Here is a 19,575-nt window from a genome sequence, read left to right on the forward strand (position 1 = left end):
ACTTAGCCAATGTTGCCATCAAATCTACAGCCATTTTTGCTTCTGTTATATTGAATGCTATAGATGGTGCAAGGCACAATCGAATGGATCCTAGTGCCTTTCTATCTAAAATGTCCCACTCTTCATCTGACATTGTGGTTGGTTTCTTTGCCTTTCCTTCCAATGGCTGCCACAAATCCTTTTGATACAGGTAATCCTCCATCTGCATTTTCCATAACTGATAATTCTGGCCATTAAACTTTTCGACCTTGAATTTGGAATCCTCCATTGCTCCCACTCAAATCTGAAAGTCTTGCCAATTTATAGAAAACCTCGCTCTGATACCAATTGTTAGGGTTTCAAGCAGATCCAAAGCAAATATGAACTAAAAATTATATGTAGATTTAAATACAAAAGATAAAGAAATAAAATAGGACACAGATAACACAGAGATTTAACGTGGTTCACCCAGAATGGGTTATGTCCACCATACACAGTCGTCCAATCTTTCTTATTATCCAGCAAAAATAATACATCAACCTTACAATGCCTTAAGCATCTCAACCGCTTATAACATGTGTTTTTAGGGCAACAAACAAAGTCGGCCTTTTTAGGGTTTTATTACAATGTCGGTTTTCATCAACGAAAAATGGCAAAAAAGATTTTCTTGGGGGCTCCTGCCCCCAAACCCCAATGAGGATACGTGCTGAGTGTATAGTACTTTGCTGATCAGTCGCCACATTTTAATAGTTTGGAGCAAATCGACGGTCTGCGTGACTTCGCGAAGGCGAGATGCACGAAGGTTAAAGGCTATGAAATGGCGAAAAGATCAAGCCGAAAACGTAGTGAAAATGAAGAGTTAAAGACCATGCATCTAGGAGATGATCCGACGGTCGACGTTGATTCATGACTCAAAGTTGCACGCCAGTTACCAATCTATGAAATGGAAAAAGCCAGGTGGCGATGACATGGAAGGTCCAATCCAGCAGGCAGGCCCTGTCCCAATGGCGATGACATGGCATTAAGGTGATCGACAAGTGAGTGTGCACATGGTAGATAGATGAGGTGTCATCACAGATGGCACCCAGTGGACCTTGCGAACCAATTAGAGACCACCACGTGGCAAGACATCAGGGCACAATCAGAGCAAAAATCAAAGTTAAATACAGATTTTCTATATAGTTGAAACTATATTAAAAATTGAAAAATTTAAATGATGTGTACATGTTGAGTGATTAATTCGTCCAGAGGTCCATTTTCGGTCAAAATGGCAAGTATCATATATCACCCGAAAGCTCTTGAGATGAGGAATGCAGTTATGTAGTTTGTTTCAACAAAGATAAGATTTTTTGAGAGAAGTTTCCATGGGAAAGATGAAGGAATTGAAATTCAGTTGGAAAAAGAAACACTTGGCAATTTCGGTTGTAGACCTAATTTGTTCCCTCTTCCTTCTTATTCTAATTTTCTTCTCAATTGTAAAGGTTCTAGAGTTCTGTGAGAAGGGCTCTAGTTTTCATGGCTTCCATTTTCTGAATTTCTTGACCCAAATGTGTAAATTTCTATGGTTTGTTTCAGGGTTAGAGGATTCCAGTACAACATTCAAGATGTGTTTTCTAGTTGTAGGCTTTACTTGTGTCGGGAATGAGTAATTTCCCACCATATTGTCTTTGTGTATGCATTTCAGTATTATGAATTTAATCCTCAAGGAGGATGAATTTTGTCAATTTCAAGGAGGTTGTGTGATTGTTTGTGGGTATCCTTCAATGAAGGTTTTAAATTTTGTAATCAATCATGAATAATGGAATGTGTCCCAGATTTGATAATGTTATGAATGGATCTAAGTAATGCATTAATATAAGGTGCTAATGCAGGGATATCTTGTAAGGAAAACAAATTTGTAGCTGTGATTGGCATTTTGTAGTTCTGTGTGTGACTCTTTGCCCGATGAACAAGGCACTGGTCTTTGACAGATTTGGGGATGGTTTTCAGATATATATATTTTAAAAGACAAATATAATTTCCCTTTATGTTTAGGGGTTTGTGTTCCATTCTTTCCAAGCTCTATTTCATCTTATTGTTTGTACAAATCTAGCCAATCTGTATTGTTTCCTAACTTGTTGAGCTTGTGAAATGATCTATCTGCTTCATTGATGCTGTCATGGTGAATAAATGAGTTAATTTCATGCATCAAAAGGGTGTCCCCCCCTAGGTCTAGAAGAACTTGAAGTGTAGGAGGATCATTAGGATCCTATGTTATGTTGTCCAAGCCCTAAAGTGTTTCATTGATTGAGATTGGCTATCTCATAGATAGATCTGTAGGTGTTCTTAGGTTATCACTTTTGGTGAACAACAGAATGTATGATGCTATGCTTGTGGAAGATTTGGAAACATTTATAACCAATGCAGATAAAAGGGAAATCAAGGTAATTTCAAGCCTAATTAGAGAAACAATATTGTTTTCTATGCTTGCAACAGAACCAGTCACATTGCAAAATACTGTAGAATCAAGAATGTTCCACAAGATAAGAACAAAGCAGTTAATAAGGGAAAAGAGAGGGTTGAAGAGATCAAAGAGAAGAACAATAAGATGTGGGTAAAAAATGATGATTCAAATGCAACTAATGGGTTTGCACCTAATTCTGGTGTTGAACCTTCATTCGATAACTAAGTCTTTTTGGCCTTAGGGGGTAGCTTCTCATGCAAATCATTAAAACCCCCTTTTTGAGATCTATAACCGGTTGCAGAAGATTGAAATTAATTGTAGATGTGTGCAGATGATCCTAGAAAATATTTAGAAGAGTTGAAGCTGATTTAATGCTCTGGTACAATGTTCATGAGTTTCAAGGCATCCAAAAGGACTTTAGGGTTAAGTATTTACTGCACCTTAAAGTTAGGTATTTGGAGAATAAAAATGAATTTTAACATTCATTTTTAACATTGTGAGTAGAGCAAAAGAGAAGAAGAGTGTGGGGAAGAAGTTTGTGCAACTAAACTAGAGCTTGTGAAGATTTGGCAAAGATTTTGTGCATCCGGTTCAAGTTAAAAAGGTATTTTCTAAAGGTTGAAGCTATTTGATCATAACCTAGATTTTGATAATGATATCATCTATTTCTAATGTGGTGACTCCACTTGTTGTTGATATAACTGAGAGGGAAAGGCCTCAATTCAAGAAGCATCGATACAAATCAATGGAAGACTATCCGAATGGTGCATTCTCATCTGTTATTTATGGGGTATTACATGTTGAGGACATTAGGGAATGCATCCACTACAATATTGAGGATCTTGGGAATGCATAAATTATATCACTTTACACCAAGAACATGATTGATGGTATGGGAAAAAACCTCAAACCCGATTTCAAATCTTTGTAGGATAAGGGTTTCATTCAGTTCATGAACTTTCTAGTTTTTGCTGAACCAAAATGGTTTAGGTATATGCTAAGTAGAATCCATGATGAATTAATATGGCTAGAAAAACCATACAAGATTACCAAGAATGCAATCCAAGCGGTAACATGTTTGAATGCAACTGGTGAAGTCGTCGGTCTGAGAAATGTGAAGAACACAATAGTGATAGAGGTAACCAGTTCTCAGCATGACAACAAATCAATGACAATTAGTGATATCATTGAATATGATGTTAGATTCGCATCCATGGTAACATGCTACAAGGTATATCAATCTAGAAGGGATATCTCAGTCTCCGGTACAACAATATATGCAACATATCAAATTCCAAACGAGAACAAGTTATATGACTTATGTGGAGTACTACTGGGTGAATTGAAGAACAATTTGAAGAAGAATATTAAGAAGGATAAGAAGCATGTCTTTGTTGGCATTTTGATTATAGATTTCATTAATGATATGTTGTCATTGATGTCAATTGAACTGGTAATGGTATACATGTTATTGCTGATATTGTTGTTTTTGATATTGGCTAGTAACCAGTAAGAAGAGCTTTGTGGAAGATGTTGTAAACCAATATGTTAAGTTTGTGAGTTGAACTGGTAAACCGGTGTAAAGGGTTAAACCTTTCTATGTAATGTAACCAGTAAACCCTATCAGTTGTTAAACCCTAACCGATATTGTTTGTTGGTTTATTATCTGATGAGTAGTAATGATGGAGACACATGTGATCATTGTATGAGGATAAGCTCAGATTGTTTTGGCACGTTTGTTTGATGTCTAGGGAAGGAGAAAAGTGGATTGCATCTAATGCATAGTGCGTGATGAGTTATAAAGGCCGGTGAAGTGGTGATCATGGAGCGGTTAGAATTTTCTTGAAGTGTGAAGAGATTGTTATGATTTCTAATGGTCAAGATTGTACTGACTTGTTTATAATCTCGATGATGAGAATTAGGTTTTTGTTGTGTTACCAACCTAACTGATTTGTATTTAAGGCCGATGAAGTTATTTGTAAAAGTTGTTGGTAAGATTGGCAGAAACATGTTGAGTGTGTAGTTTCCTAACTAGTGAATGGATATGCACTTTGAGTAAAGGCAGATTGAAGCTTAAAAGGATCCGATCAAGAAAATGTAGTGCTATTCATACAAATCAAAAAACTTGTTGTTTTCTAACAATTACAACAGAAGTAAAATCCCTTAACCAGGTAAGCTCTAACAAGCTTGGTTACTTATTAATTCCTGATTATAGTCCCGGTTAAGCTCAATAACGAAGGCCTTTGACCTCTTCCTTAATGCTAATTCGATCACCTATGATCGACCAAATCTCCTTCACATATGATATTGTATTCCAAGACCACGACACATAATCGCCTTTCCCTTTTCTATGATTGTCAATGAGATCTTACATCATTTTATACCAACCCTAAGGCCTAAACCAATTAGGTCGGCCACCTAAAAGATATTACAATAAGATCATTACATACATCCATATTACAATGATATGCCATTTCGGCTTAAGACCAAAACAACAATAGTCAATCCATAGAACATCCTAAAACATCCCGATAATGTGTAGAGTACACGTTAACATGATACCAGTCCATAACCTAGATAGGCACCAGACCTATTCTAGGTCTACCACGCCAAAGTAATGTCTTCAAGCTGTTTGAAGCATGATCAAAGAACATCTTCAACATCCTAAAATCCATGTAGAAGTCGTACCAACACCACTTATGCATCCTATCAAGATTCCTCAATAAGAGCTCTGTTAGTTAAACCTTAAACCAATGCTGGTAAGGGTTTACAAGAGTGTATGATAGAATCTGATTACCAAGTCAATACCAACTGACCAAAACATGCTCAAGGAACATGTAACACATAAAATTAAACATACTCCATTGATCCAAACATGTCGGAAGTGTCCAATAGATAGTCTCTTTTGGTGATAACACTAGATCTTCTACCGGTAACCAAAACCTATCTATTGGTAACCAACCATCACAGCTAGTGTTGACATCAATGAAAAAACATCAATGCAACACATAATAAATTCATCCATAATGCCAACAATCTCCCTCTTTGGCAGTGATGGCAACACTAGATGTGAAAAACATATAAGTACCAAGAAATGTCAAATAAGTCTCCCCCTGTGGAAGACAACCAATAGTCTCTTGGATATCAATAACTCTCCCCTTGTGAATGATATCCATGAATTTATTTTTCACATCACTATCTCTCCCCCTTTGACATCAATGCCAAAAATCTGACATAAATATGAAAGAAAGAATGTAATTCCCTAAATCTCAAAGTTGGCTACTCCCCTTGAGTAGTAGCACCACTCATCAGTGTCGGAATGAATAATGTCTTATAATGCATGTCAAACTGATGACAAATTGCATCAATCAAGTCTCTGCCAGAGGGGCATAAACCCCTATGTTGTCTCTCAAATACTAAAATGATTCCTTAGACAACTGTTTAGTGAATATATCTACAATCTATTCTTTAGTGTTCATATAAACCAATTTGACTTCCTTTCCTTCTACCTTGTCCTTCAAAAAGCTATATTTAATTGATATATACTTAGTCCTAGAGTGAAATATCGTATTCTTAGACATGTCAATAGCTGCAGAGTTATCATAGTAGATAGCTATTGATTCGCTACAATTTAACTTGATATCCTTCAACATTTGCTTCATCCACAAGACTTGAGTGCAATTAGTTGTTGCTGCAACATACTCAGCTTCTGCAGTAGATAAAGAAATGCATGAATATTTTTTGTTGATCCATGAAACCAATTTCTTTCCAAGGAAGAAAGCTCCACCAGAAGTGCTCTTCATGTCATCAGTGTCTCCTGCCCAATCTGAGTCAGTATATTCACATAAAGTGAAATCATCATTTTTAGAATACCATAAGCCATATTATGTTGTTCGTTACAAATACCAAAATATCCTTTTTACTGCACATTCATGATATTTTGTAGGATTACTTTGATATCTAGAAACAATAATTACTGTATTCATAATATCCGGTCTAGTCTGAGTTAGATATAACAGACCACCAATCATAGACTTATACCTTGTCGAATTTATCGGTGTAGAAGTATCCTTGATAAATAATTTCTCACTTGTCACCATAGGAGTACTTACCAGTTTGGAATTATCCATACCAAACTTCTTCAAAAATTCCTTTAGATACTTAGTTTGACAGATAAAAATGCCTTTGTCAGTTTGACTAATCTACAAACCTAAGAAAAATCTCATCTCACCAATCATGAACATTTCAAATTCATTCTTCATGTTGTTAGCAAATTCCATGCACAATTTATCTTCTCCTCCAAAAATGATATCATCAACAAATACTTCAATAATCAAATATCATCATCAGTAATTTTATAATATAAACTATTATCAGCATTGCCTTTAGTAAAACCAAGCTTCAAAAGATATTTATCCAACCTTGCATACCAAGCTCTAGGAGCTTGTTTCAATCCATATAAAGATTTCTTCAATCTACAAGCCATATCTTTATCATCCATCAGTGAAAATCCATTAGGTTGCTCAATGTATACTTCTTCTTCAAGTTAACTATTCAAAAATGTACATTTAACATCCATTTGATAAACCTTATAGTTCTTATAAGCTGCATAGGCAAGAAATAGTCTAACAACTTCAATTATGGCTACAGGTACAAATGTTTCACCATAATCAGTTCCTTCCATTTGAGAATATCCTTTACAAACCAATCTAGCTTTTTTTCTTACAACTTGACCATCCTCATTCAGTTTATTTCTAAAAACCCATTTAGTTCCAATAACATTCTTGTGTTTAGGTCGGGGAACTACAGTCCAAGTTTCATTCTTCTCTATCTCATCTAATTCATCTTCCATAGCCTTTAACCAATGTTTATGTGAGATTTTGCCAAGATCAAGGGCACAATGAAAAGTATAAAAATAGAGACAAAAGAATGACAAGAACAAACTATATTCTCATCAATATGAAAATGATAAACTGGATTAACCAATACAATGAATATAGACCTTCTTATATAGGCAAGGCCATATGGATGTACGAGCACACAATCATGACATGTGGCTCAATGAGAAACAAGGGTAGGTAAGAAATACTAGGGGTAGGTAGGAGAAATAATATAATATTCCACAAGAGGTGGATGACCCACTGAATGTGGAGTGTAACAACAAAACAAGACCACAAAAGGTGGAATTTCTCCTACAAGCTCTATCCCTATGTGCACACTTCCCTAAGTGTCTCAAATCCAAACTATGAAGAAATTCATTATCCTAAGTTAACTTAAGTAAAGTGTAATAATATTCATAATCAATATTTATTTACACCAACAGTTTATCCTTACAAGCTTCAATAACAGATGTTGGTTCAATTAGAGAAATAAGACATACCTATTCATTTTCCAGTCTTCTTCTTGTCATAACTCCCTTGTTCCTATCTCCAATGATTTGATTTTTAGAATGATTTAATATTACATACCTTGGTGTCTTTTGAACTTCAGGATCACTGCTCTGATCATCAGTCACAGTTGAATTTTTTTATTGTGTCGGTGTAATTGTCTCAGTTTCTTGTATCGGTTGAGGCATTGTTGGTTCAGTATTGCTCATCCACTTTCACTATCGGTTCCCTATCATATGATATAGATTAATTTCTATATTGCTCATCCACTTTCACATTAGCACTCTCCATAATTTTTTGTAATCTTTTGTTATAACATCTATATGATTTTCTTTGAATTGAATAACCAATAAATATCCTTCATCACATCTAGGATCAAAATTTCCAATTAAATAATCTCTTTTGATATAGCATTTACTTCCAAAAATTCTAAAATATTTAAGAGTAGGTGTATGTCCAAACCATAATTTATAAGGGGTCTTACCATTTTCACCTTTGATGTGAACTTTGTTGAATGTGTAGACTATTGTACTCACTGCTTCTCTCTTGTAGATGTGAGGCAATTTGGCTTCCATCATCATAGATCTTGTTGCATCCAAAATGGTTATGTTCTTTCTTTCCACTACTCCATTCTATTGAGGAGTCTAAGGTATAGATAATTGTCTCCTAATTCCATTTGTCTCACACTAACTATTAAATTCATGAGAAGTGAACTCACTGCCTTGATCTGATCTTAGAAATTTGATTTTCAATCCAGTTTCCATTTCAACCTTTTCTTTAAAGATCTTGAATTTCTCAAAGGCTTCAAAATTCTCCCTAAGAAAAGTCACCCACATCATTCTAGAATAGTCATCAATAATTAACATGAAATACCTATCACCTTGAAAGCTTCTAGTCCTTGTTGGACCACATAAGTCAGTGTGAATAAAATCAAGTACATCATTAGATTGTATGCTCTTAGAAGAAGTTCTAAATTTCTTTCCCAATTGACATTTCTTACATACCTGATTATGAGGCTTCATAATCTTAGGTATATCTCTAACTACCTTAGTTGAGCTGATCTTAACAATACAATCAAAATTAACATGACACAACCTCTTATGCCATAACCAACACTCATCAATATTACCAATCAAACATGTCTTATTACTAGTGTTCAAGTGAAAGATATTACCTCCAATCTAAATATTGGTTGCAATCTCCAAACCAGTCTTGTTAATGATTTTGCATTTTCTCTTTAAACTAAAGTTGGAAACTCTTGTCCACCAATTGACCAACACTCAAAATTTTATGCTTTAAACCTTCCACATAATAGACATTATCAATATTATGCTTACCATCCAGAGAAATAGTACCTCTACCTTTTATCATACATGCTTTTTCATCTCCAAATCTAACTTGACCACCATTGTATTCTTGCAGGGACAAAAATTTCCCTTTATCAATAGTCATATGATGTGAGCATCCACTATCAATTACCCATTCATCCTTATCTTCAACTTTTGCTTCCAAGGCCTTTTATTCATTCATGATAGCTAGTTCTGGTTCATCTTCCTTTAAAGCATAGAACACCCTTTCCTTTCCATTATCAGATCCACTAGTAGAGTCTTTTGTCGGTTCATCCCCAGATTCATCACTTACTCCTTCCTTATCCGCTATGTAGCATTGTTTACTTTTCTTGAATCTATATCTATTCTAGTTAGGCTTAAATGATTTCTTAACTCTTTCCTCAAACCTAGCATTTCTTTTAGGACATCTGGATGCAAAATGACCAATCTTATTACATGCAAAACATTTAAAAGGTGCTTTTCCTTCATACTTACTTCCTATCGGACCGTTAGGTACTCTTCTAGCAAATAAGGCTTCAATTTTCTCAAATACTTCATCTTCTTTCCTCATATCTTCCAATTCTTTTGCATATAGGATTTTCCAATCACTTTTACCAGTAGATGATGATGATGATGCATGAAAAGTAGGTTCAAACTTTACAGCTCCAAAAGATCCAGATTCTTCAAGCTCAAAAGCGGATAATTTCCCAATCAAAATATCTCTATGAACTGAAGTGTTTGCCATTGTTCTTAGCTCATTATTTGCAGTTGCCTTCATCTTGTAAGCTGGTGGAAGGGTTATCAAGAATTTGGAAACTATTTCATATTCACTTAGAAATCCTCCACAACATTGAATTCCCATTACAATCTCATTTACTCTTTCCATAAGCACAACAATTCTTTCATTATCTTCCATCTTCAATTTTTCATATCTTACCTGATAACCATCAAGTTTAGCAATTTTGACAGTAGGATCACCTTCATTCAAAGTTTACAATTTATCCCACATAACCTTTATCGATGATTTATCAGCCAATCCCATGATTTGCTAATCAGTAAGTGTACACATGAGGGATTCTCTAGCTCTGCAATCATTTTCAATATTCTTGTCCAAGTTTGCAGGAGCAAGATTAATGGATGTCGGATCATAAGGTGTGTATCCTTTCTTAGTGATCTCCCAAATATCCTTGCCAAGACATCTAAGATGAGTCTCCATTTGAATTTTCCATATCCCATAATTTGTTCCATCAAGCTTAGGGATTTCTCTTTTGAAAATAGTTGTCAGTGGATTTGAAGTGTTAGCTTCCATAGGATCTACCTCAAGTGGTTAAGCTTCTGCAAAAGAGGACCAAAGCTCTGAAACCAATTGTTAGCATAACTGATGAACAACTAAGAGGGGGGTGTGAATCAGTTGTTAATAGATTATATCAATTAATCCACTTAATAACCTTTAACTAGATTAAGTATCGGTAAAGCAGAAATAGATACTGATAAACAATACAACTTAACAATTAAATGAATAATCAATGCAAAGAAACCATACCACATAACACCATGATTTGTATGTGGAAAACCATGGTGGGAAGCCTACCCACAGTTAGATCATACTTCTGCAAAAAGTATGTGATACAATGAGGGGCCTGCACATGCAGGAAGGCACACTGCCTAGAGAGCACTGCTCATTACAAAAGTGTCTCACTGACTACAAAGAGGTTATAACCACCTCAAGATAAATGGAAAACAATCTAGAGTAATGAACTACCAGAGATAGCATCTACCATGCCTGATTATAGTCTCGGTTAAGCTCAATACCGAAGGCCTTTGACCTCTTCCTTAATCCTAATTCGATCACCTATGATCGACCAAATCTCCTTCGCATATGATATTGTATTCCAAGACCATGACACATAATCCACATTCCCTTTTCTATGATCTACAATGAGATCTTACATTATTTTATACCAACCCTAAGGCCTAAACCAATTAGGTCGGCCACCTAAAAGATATTACAATAAGATCATTACATAAATCCATATTACAATGATATGCCATGTCGGCTTAAGACCAAAACAATAATAGTCAATCCATAGAACATCCTGAAACATCTCAATAATGGGTAGAGTACATGTTAACATGATACCAGTCCATAACCTAGATAGCCACCAAAGCTATTCTAGGTCCACCACACCAAAGAAATGTCTTCAAGTTGTTTGAAGCACTATCAAAGAACATCTTCAGCATCCCGAAATCCATGTAGAAGCCGCACTAACACCACTTATGTATCCTATCAAGATTTCACAGTAAGAGCTTTATCGGTTAAACCTTAAACCAATGCCGACAAGGGTTTACAAGAGTGTATGATAAAATTAGATTACCAAGTCAATACCAACTAACCAAAACATGGTCAAGGAACATGTAACACATAAAATCAAACATACTCTATTGATCCAAACATGTCGGAAGTGTCCAACAGATAGTCTCTTCTGCCGGTAACACTAGATCTTCTACCAGTAACCAAAACATGTCTGACAGTAACCAACCATAACAACTAGTGTTGACATCAATGACAAAACATCAATGCAACACATAATCAATTCATCCATAATGCCAAAAACCCAATCAAAATTTCCTCTCCTAAAATTTATTACATCATTTTTTTCTAAAATAACTCTTGGTGCTTCAATTGCAATACCATGAAGCACTACCTCCTTTTCATGTAACTGTTAATACTTTTTATTTCTAATCATAGGGGGATTGTTAAATATTAAAAAAATTGAAGTCAAATTTTATGTCAAAGGGGATTGTATAGGGATTTAACATTGAGGTGAGAGAGAGGTCTAATGTTTTATTTCTTTCTCTAACTTCCTATCCACAACTTGCGCAAGGGAGAGAAGGAAATTTTGTTTAAGTTTTCACATTCATATACCATGAGAATTTTAGGGATTTTTGCTGCTCTACAGTTGAAAGAGCCTCCATTGTTTGGTAAGAAAGTCACACTTTGTCCCTTTGAATTGGATCCACGTTGAAGGCTCATGATGCACGAATGGGGAACATTGTTGCCAATGGATAGATTTAGGGAATGAAGAAAGAATTTTTGGTAGAGTCATCTATCAGTTGTGGTATATGAACACCATTTTCTTCCCTATGTATTGACCATGTTTGAAAAAATTTAGAAAAGTTAGGGCATTTTTGGGGCGGGATCTTTCAGAGAGCATCACATTGCAGCCACTAGGAATTAATCGCATATTTATGGCTCCTTACATGCAGCCAATAGAGAATATTTATGGCTCCTTACATTCAATAGTTAAAAGTTCCAAGATATTTTTCCAAACCATAACCACTTGTTAAAGGTTTTATACTTGGAGTTCATTGAATTAAGGTCAATCTTCACTTTCTTTTTCTCTATCAATACCCTTACTTTGTCATAGTTATTGTTAAGAACACAAAGGTCTTTTATTCATGGAGACCTATGAGTTTTTTCATACTGAAAGAGAAAGAAAGGGTTACGATAGTCAAGAAGGGTGTCACAGTCACTCAAAGGATCAATAGAATTTTATGGACAAATAAGGATATAAATAAAATCAATATAAAGTGACAATGACAAAGATAAAGTAATAGTGGGTTTGATGGGGATTATATTCGCATGATGTTCTCTTTTGAAGGAGACTCTCTATATGGGTTGGAACACTTTGTGGCCTACAAATACAATCCAAAACCTTTCATTTCCTTTCAGTTTGGTGCCGTATATTTTATTATGTTGTGTTGTTCAAGTTAAAATAGTGGAAATATGCTAGGTTAAGGAGTTTGTGCATTGCAATGTTCTTTGAGTCCCAACGTGAAATGCTTGCACATTTTTAAGGCTATTGTTTTGAAATATTTGTCAAAGGGTGTTGTAGCCTATCAAAAAGATGAGTACAGTCATAAAACAAACACAAATAGAGACAATAGTCTCAATGATTAGTGGATAGTCATATCTAGTAGCAAAGGTCACAACAATTAATGGTATAAGGGCAGTCAATGAAGGAGTCACAAAGGCACAAGCTTTGTCATGGATAGTGATAGTTAGCTCATGACTATCATAGTTATAGATAGAAAGAAACTATAAAGGAGCAAAATATAGTTTACATGTTTGTTGAATGCCAGTCGTGGCTGTGGATTATATAATATTGTTATGACATCATGCAAGAATGGAAGGAAAAAGGCTTATCTTGATATATACTATGATTGCTTGAAGGTGTAATAAGAATGATGGTAGTCTTGAGCATTCAGGAGCATTTTTAAGGATCATAGTGGAATTTTTGAGATGTGTGGAAGATGCCCAGTGGATGTACATGCATTCAAGATGCAATTTGGAGCTAATATTTCTCATTTTCAAGCAATTTGAGGGGTTTTATGACCCATAACAAGTTACATTTGACCCCTAGTTAGTTGAATGAATAAACAATAGTTGTTCAAGCATATGGTGAGCATCTAGGGGTAGATTTTTTAAGTGTACAACACATAGAGGAAATCTAGGAAGGGGTTAGCATGTGGGACAACAATTTAGTATATATAGCAGTAGTTGAGGACTTTTTCAAGCTACTTCCAAGCATCTAGGGAGCAAAAATTAAAGCCTAACCAATGGACCGGTCAAAGGAGTTTGTTCTTCATCAATATGAAAATTTGGAGCATTTTCGAGTTTAGTTGTCTGTTTTCAATTATATCCTACCCAGCAAGAGAAAACAAGACTTCCTCAATCATCAAGGTAAGGACACATGTCACATTTTTCTCAATTGCACATGCTGCAACTTGTACAAGTATTTTAATTTATAAATGCCTAGCTTCTAGGCCTTTAGTTTTTAGTTCTTTCTTGCTTTTGCTGAGTATTGTAGATTTTAGCTCTCTCTAGGCAAAAATCTCAAACTTGTATCTCATTTTTTCAGTCATTTAATGACTGTTAAAGCATTGTAAATTCAAAATTTGGAGGAAAAAGTATATTCCAAGCCTTTTCTAGATTTGTACTACTATAGAACTCCTTTTCTCAATAAAAGATTAAGCATTTCCATCAATAAGTGTTATTATAGTGTGCGTTAATTATATGATGCGTATGATTTAGTGTGTTTTGTTGCAAAACCTTCAAAACATCTCTAATTCAAACACCTTGGAGCAAGAAAATACTTCTATATGAAGGTTGTCGTTCATGTAATGCTTGTGATAGGCTACTAGGTTGTGAAAAATACTTTGCACTTCCTTTTGAACAAAAATTATAAGTTCTCCTTTCTAAAAAATGTTGATGCATAGAGTTTAAAAGCAGAATTAGTGCAAAAAGTGAATAATCTTTTTTGAGTCATTGTGAGTCATAAATAGTGGTTACAAGTCAAGTCATTTTGGTGCATCACCACAATAATTTTAGTTGCATTTCAAGTCATTTTCAGGCATTTCTCTTCTCTTTTCTCAGCAAGAAAGTAGTTTAGAGTAGGTTCTTAGGTAAATAATTACATGGAACCAACCTCCTATGGATGTTGACCTCTACCTACCCACAATGATGTATAGTGAGTTGACTCTTCACCTTTTTGTTCTACCTTGTCTAGGTATCTCCTCCAAGCTACACAAGAATCATCTAATGATTCTACACCTCACACCCTCCAAGGGTCTACAAAAATTACCCTTTCTGACCTTCCCAAGGTCCTTAGGCTAGGATAAACACTTTTTGTATTGTGAGTTCAATTTTCTTGCTTCAGAGACCTTGTTTTCCCACTCCCTTTCACACTCAACTAGAGATTTTAACCCCTCTACCATGAGATCTTTATTTCCCACACTACATGCATAAGGAAGGATGATTTTGGATGTATTCCCATCCCTACTCCTTTCTCAAGAGATTGACATTTATCAGTTTGGTGTTTTACAAACAAATTGCACTTTTAGGCCTAATAGGAGACCTAATTCTATTAGCCCTGTCTGTGGGGTAATCTACATCTAACTGCTAAACTTCCTTAAAAAACCTATCAAATCTTTGGCATTCCAGACACCCTTTGGGGTTTACATACGATATCTCAAAACCAGAGGTGGGTTTTTTCATTAACATATCTAACCCTTACCAGTTAATTAGGCCTAATTGCCCCTTTCTAGGCCTAAAAAGTAGGGATTGGTCAAAACTCCTTCACTGGTTTGATTTCCCTTATGAAATGATGTTGATTTAATGTCTATACTTCTATATGCAATTATAAACCAATCATACTTTACCTCCATTGACCGGATTCACCCAATTAGGGCCTATTATCCATGATTCTTAATGCTTGCCAACTCAACGTGCCAAGCTTAGGGTATGGTGGCAAATCTTTGTTTTGGCTTCCCTTGTCTCAAAACCAAAAAGAAAACATAGTATACAATGAAATATAACATTCCACAAGGTTTTAGAGAGGAAATCCACCATGGAACATTTGGTTGGAGCCATTTTCTCTCGAAACCCTAGTTTTTAGGGCTCTTGGACCTGCTTGCAACAAAATGAAGTTTATTCACAAACTACAACACTTCAAGACTCCAAATTAAAAAAATGAAGGTAAGACACCAGAATAATATTTCATGTCCCTGTTTTGGAATTTTCAATCCATACAAGTCATACAAACTTGCAAAGAACAAGTGGCGACTCAGGAAAACACACCAAATGGGAAACCAAATTAGTTTATTTTCTTTAGATATTCAACAACAAAAACAACAACAACTATTTATCATCGGTCTTTCCAAACCTTATACTAGCCTTGGATTAGTTACACATGCTCATAACCAACTGTGACAATCAACTAGTTGTTGGTGTATGAAAATGTTGCAAAGTTGCTATGAGCAACTTTTGCAACCTTTGCAATTTGTTGCATAGGTGCGCAACTTTTCTCAAACCTAAACTTGGTCACTTTCAAAAGAATCATATGACGTTAACAAACTCAAAACAACATCAACCAACCTACATTAACCCAAAACAACTTATCCTATTAAGTTCTCTACCTAACACCCTTAAGAGCTCACAAGCCAACATTGGCCAAACAAAGACTCTTAGGGCCCTTACAATCATTTGAGCACAAACTCAATGGTGTCTTGGCCTTATTACAAAAGTAAAAACACAATTCCAACATCCTGGAAACAAACTCAACAAAAATTGCTAAGTGCCCCTACACCATACTCTCTGGGGTAGGAAGTGTATACACCTAAAAATGGTCTGAAGATTATTAATTAAATAAGAAATTATTTAATTAATCTCTCCTTCCCAATTTAATTGAATTCACTAAATAATTTGATTAAATCTCTCATTCATCTACTTATTAATAAATCTAAGGATTTATTAAATAGTTTCATTTCTCCCCTTTAATTAATTAATTCCCTCCATTCCAAAATCATTTCTTCTAAATCCTAATTAATTAAAACAAATCAAATCCATGAGTTGTTGAGATTAATTATCCTTTTCATATTATTTGAATTTTTAAATTCAAATTCTCCTAACTTCTACGACTCCTAAACCTAACCATTTTTAAACCTAACCCATTCTACCTATCCCCATGTCCCCTTTCATCCAACATCTTCTAGAAGCCTCTTGACACTTGTCACCATAGAGATGACAAGTGTTCCCTTTAATCCAACTGTTGGCATTTCAATAGAAAGGAGATTGTTGGCATTTCATTAGGATATTGAGAAGGTTGTTGGAGATTATTGATATAACTAAAGAAGGATGATAACTATCTTTATAACATTATTTTGTCATTGATGTCAAGAAATTGATTTTCTAATTCAATATGATGTTGCCATATCTTGAGAAGATTGATTTGAAGAGAATTAAGATGTCGGTAAAAGACACAAAAAGAATGTGATGAATAAGGGGAGAAATAAGTTATTCAATGGGCAACTACTACCGAGTTAGACAATGATGAGATCATGATGTTTAGATTGTTTTGATATCCTACATATGTTGTTGATTGTAAGGTTAATACTATACTATGTCACCGAGAAAAGAACCTAGTCGGTAAATCCTAAGGTTATCGATATCGGTTAATGAAGGCAAAATGTCTACCGAGTAAAGTTTAGTATTTACTGAGTTGCAATCAAGTTATGACAGATTGCATTGGATGGATAAAAGCATTATTTAATGAAGGATGTTGATGAGCTGGAGATGAATTAATGATTGGTATGTCACGCATGAAGTTTGTTAAGAATCTACGACAATGGAAAATCAAGAGGAATATCTACAGCACAGATTGAACCACAATAACCTAGCACAAGCTCCTAGGAAGGAATGCAAGTTCCAAGGCGAGGTAAAATGTTTTCAGAATGAAGGATACATTGAACCTAGTCTAGATTAATGATCTGATGGCTAAGATTGATAATGGGAAATGTGATCAAGGAGATTAAGCGGTTAGCAAATTGTTTATAAATAAGGAATTATTGATAAACAATGTATGCGGGCAAGTGTAAGCACAGGGATGCTACATAGTGATTACCAAGCACAGAAGCTTGAAGACCTATTTTGAATAACAAAGTAGGGAGCCCAACAGAGGGACAAGATAAGTCCTATGACAAGATTGTTTCGAGCAAATAAGAATCTACTTTAGTATTTTAGATGTGAAGTTGCAGATATATTTGTATTACTGTTATTTTGTAAGTGACAGAAAATCTCTTAACCGAGTGGACCTAACAATCTTATTTGTAAACCCTTTAGCAAGGTAACATTCTAAATGAGTGTTTGAAATCCTTTGACAAGGTCACTTCTAACAAAGTGAAGATCCTAACAGTTCTGAGGGAAATCCCTTAACTGGGTCACATCTAGTAATGTGTTTGTAATCTTTAATAGGATTTGCTTTTAACTGAGTATACTCTAGAAGAGTATATTTTTTAGTGGGTCCAAAATCCCACAGTGGTTTTTCCCTATTTGGGTTTCCACGTTAAATCTGGTGTTATATGTGTTATGATGATTATGTGTTTATGAGTTAGCATGTTTAGCAGTTTTTGGTTATATTGCTAAAGTTTAAGTTACCGAGGTTGAATCTATTGATTTTATGGAAGATTAAGTTTGTATGATTCACCCCCTCCCCCCTCTCATCTTGTTAGCTATTGGCATTAGAACCTAACACCAACTCCCTTTGCCAACCTCCTCCAATTTAACTAGTGATATCTTCAGATCAATCTCAACCATTGATTCATGCCAACTCACCCCTAGCCTTAGAAATTCCTATAAATAGACCTCATTTTGAGCAATATGGATCCCATCTCATTTTCATTCAAGCATTGTTACTATAGGCATCTAGCTTCTAGTTTATCATTTATTAGCAATGTTATCATGCTCATTTTAGCTTAATTGCATCTTCATTCTAGTTCATTTTCTAGATCAATCATGAACTCATATAGCTTAATCATGCTATTCTTGCTAGATCATGCATTTTTCAGCATTCAAATCCTCCATCTAAGTGTAGTCAAGTCACTGGATTATGCATAATTAGATCTGAGAGCATTTTTCATACTCGCATTTACTAGGAGGCAATAAGTCGATTAGCTATGGTTTTGTCTTTCTTTGATTTAAATCTTCTAACCATGCTTGTAATGATTTATTGAGTGCATTGTGGTTGTAGGTACAGGTACACTTCATAGAGCACGACATTTTGGTGCCCACTATGGGGCAGAAATCATCATTTTCGACCTCTTAATCCTCAGCAAACATCTTCTTTGTCTGGCTCTAGTGCAGAAATTCATACGAGTTGCCTTTTCAGCTCGTACAAACTTTCTTTTAGCTTCTGACGACACTTCATCCTGACTATTACTAGGTATAATTCTAACTCGTACGAGCTTTTACATCAAAAATTCTTTATTCGTTCTAGCTCATTCCTGTGTCATATGAGTTGATTTTCACTATCATACTAGAGTTAATTCTGTGTCATACGAATTTCTAGCTTCAAAATATTATTTCATACGAGTCTACTTTAATTCCTGTATGAAATCTAAATATTTGTCGTTCTGTCTGATAAAGCATTTCGTACGAGTCTTTGGTTTTGTGATTTTTTTGATAAACTGCAAATTAGAATTTTCAAGTTTGCCTATACATTGGTAATTTGCATTTTGGAAGGCCTTCTGGTCATTTTCAGCCCTTCATTTTTTTATTTTATTCTTTTGTTTTTAGATTTAATTCCTATGGACAAACTGATTATTAAAACTAAACAGATTATTAAAACTCTTTTTTTTTTTTTTAATTCCTAAATTTAATAGGGCAAATTTGCAAACAGTCATGCTAAACAGATAGAAAAGTGCCAAAGGTCTGGATTTCTGATTGTCTAGATAGACTAGAGCATACTCTCCTACTTTCACACTTTCCACAAACACAAAAGATAACGAATCATTTATCCCCCTAATTAAGCCTAAGAGCCTAAAAATTGAAAACACAGTTAGCACCTAAAAATTTCAAATTTGAATTTTTACAAAAATGAGG

The sequence above is a fragment of the Cryptomeria japonica genome, chromosome 6 (genome assembly GCF_030272615.1).
Source record: "Cryptomeria japonica chromosome 6, Sugi_1.0, whole genome shotgun sequence".
NCBI classification, from domain to species: Eukaryota; Viridiplantae; Streptophyta; class Pinopsida; order Cupressales; family Cupressaceae; genus Cryptomeria; species Cryptomeria japonica.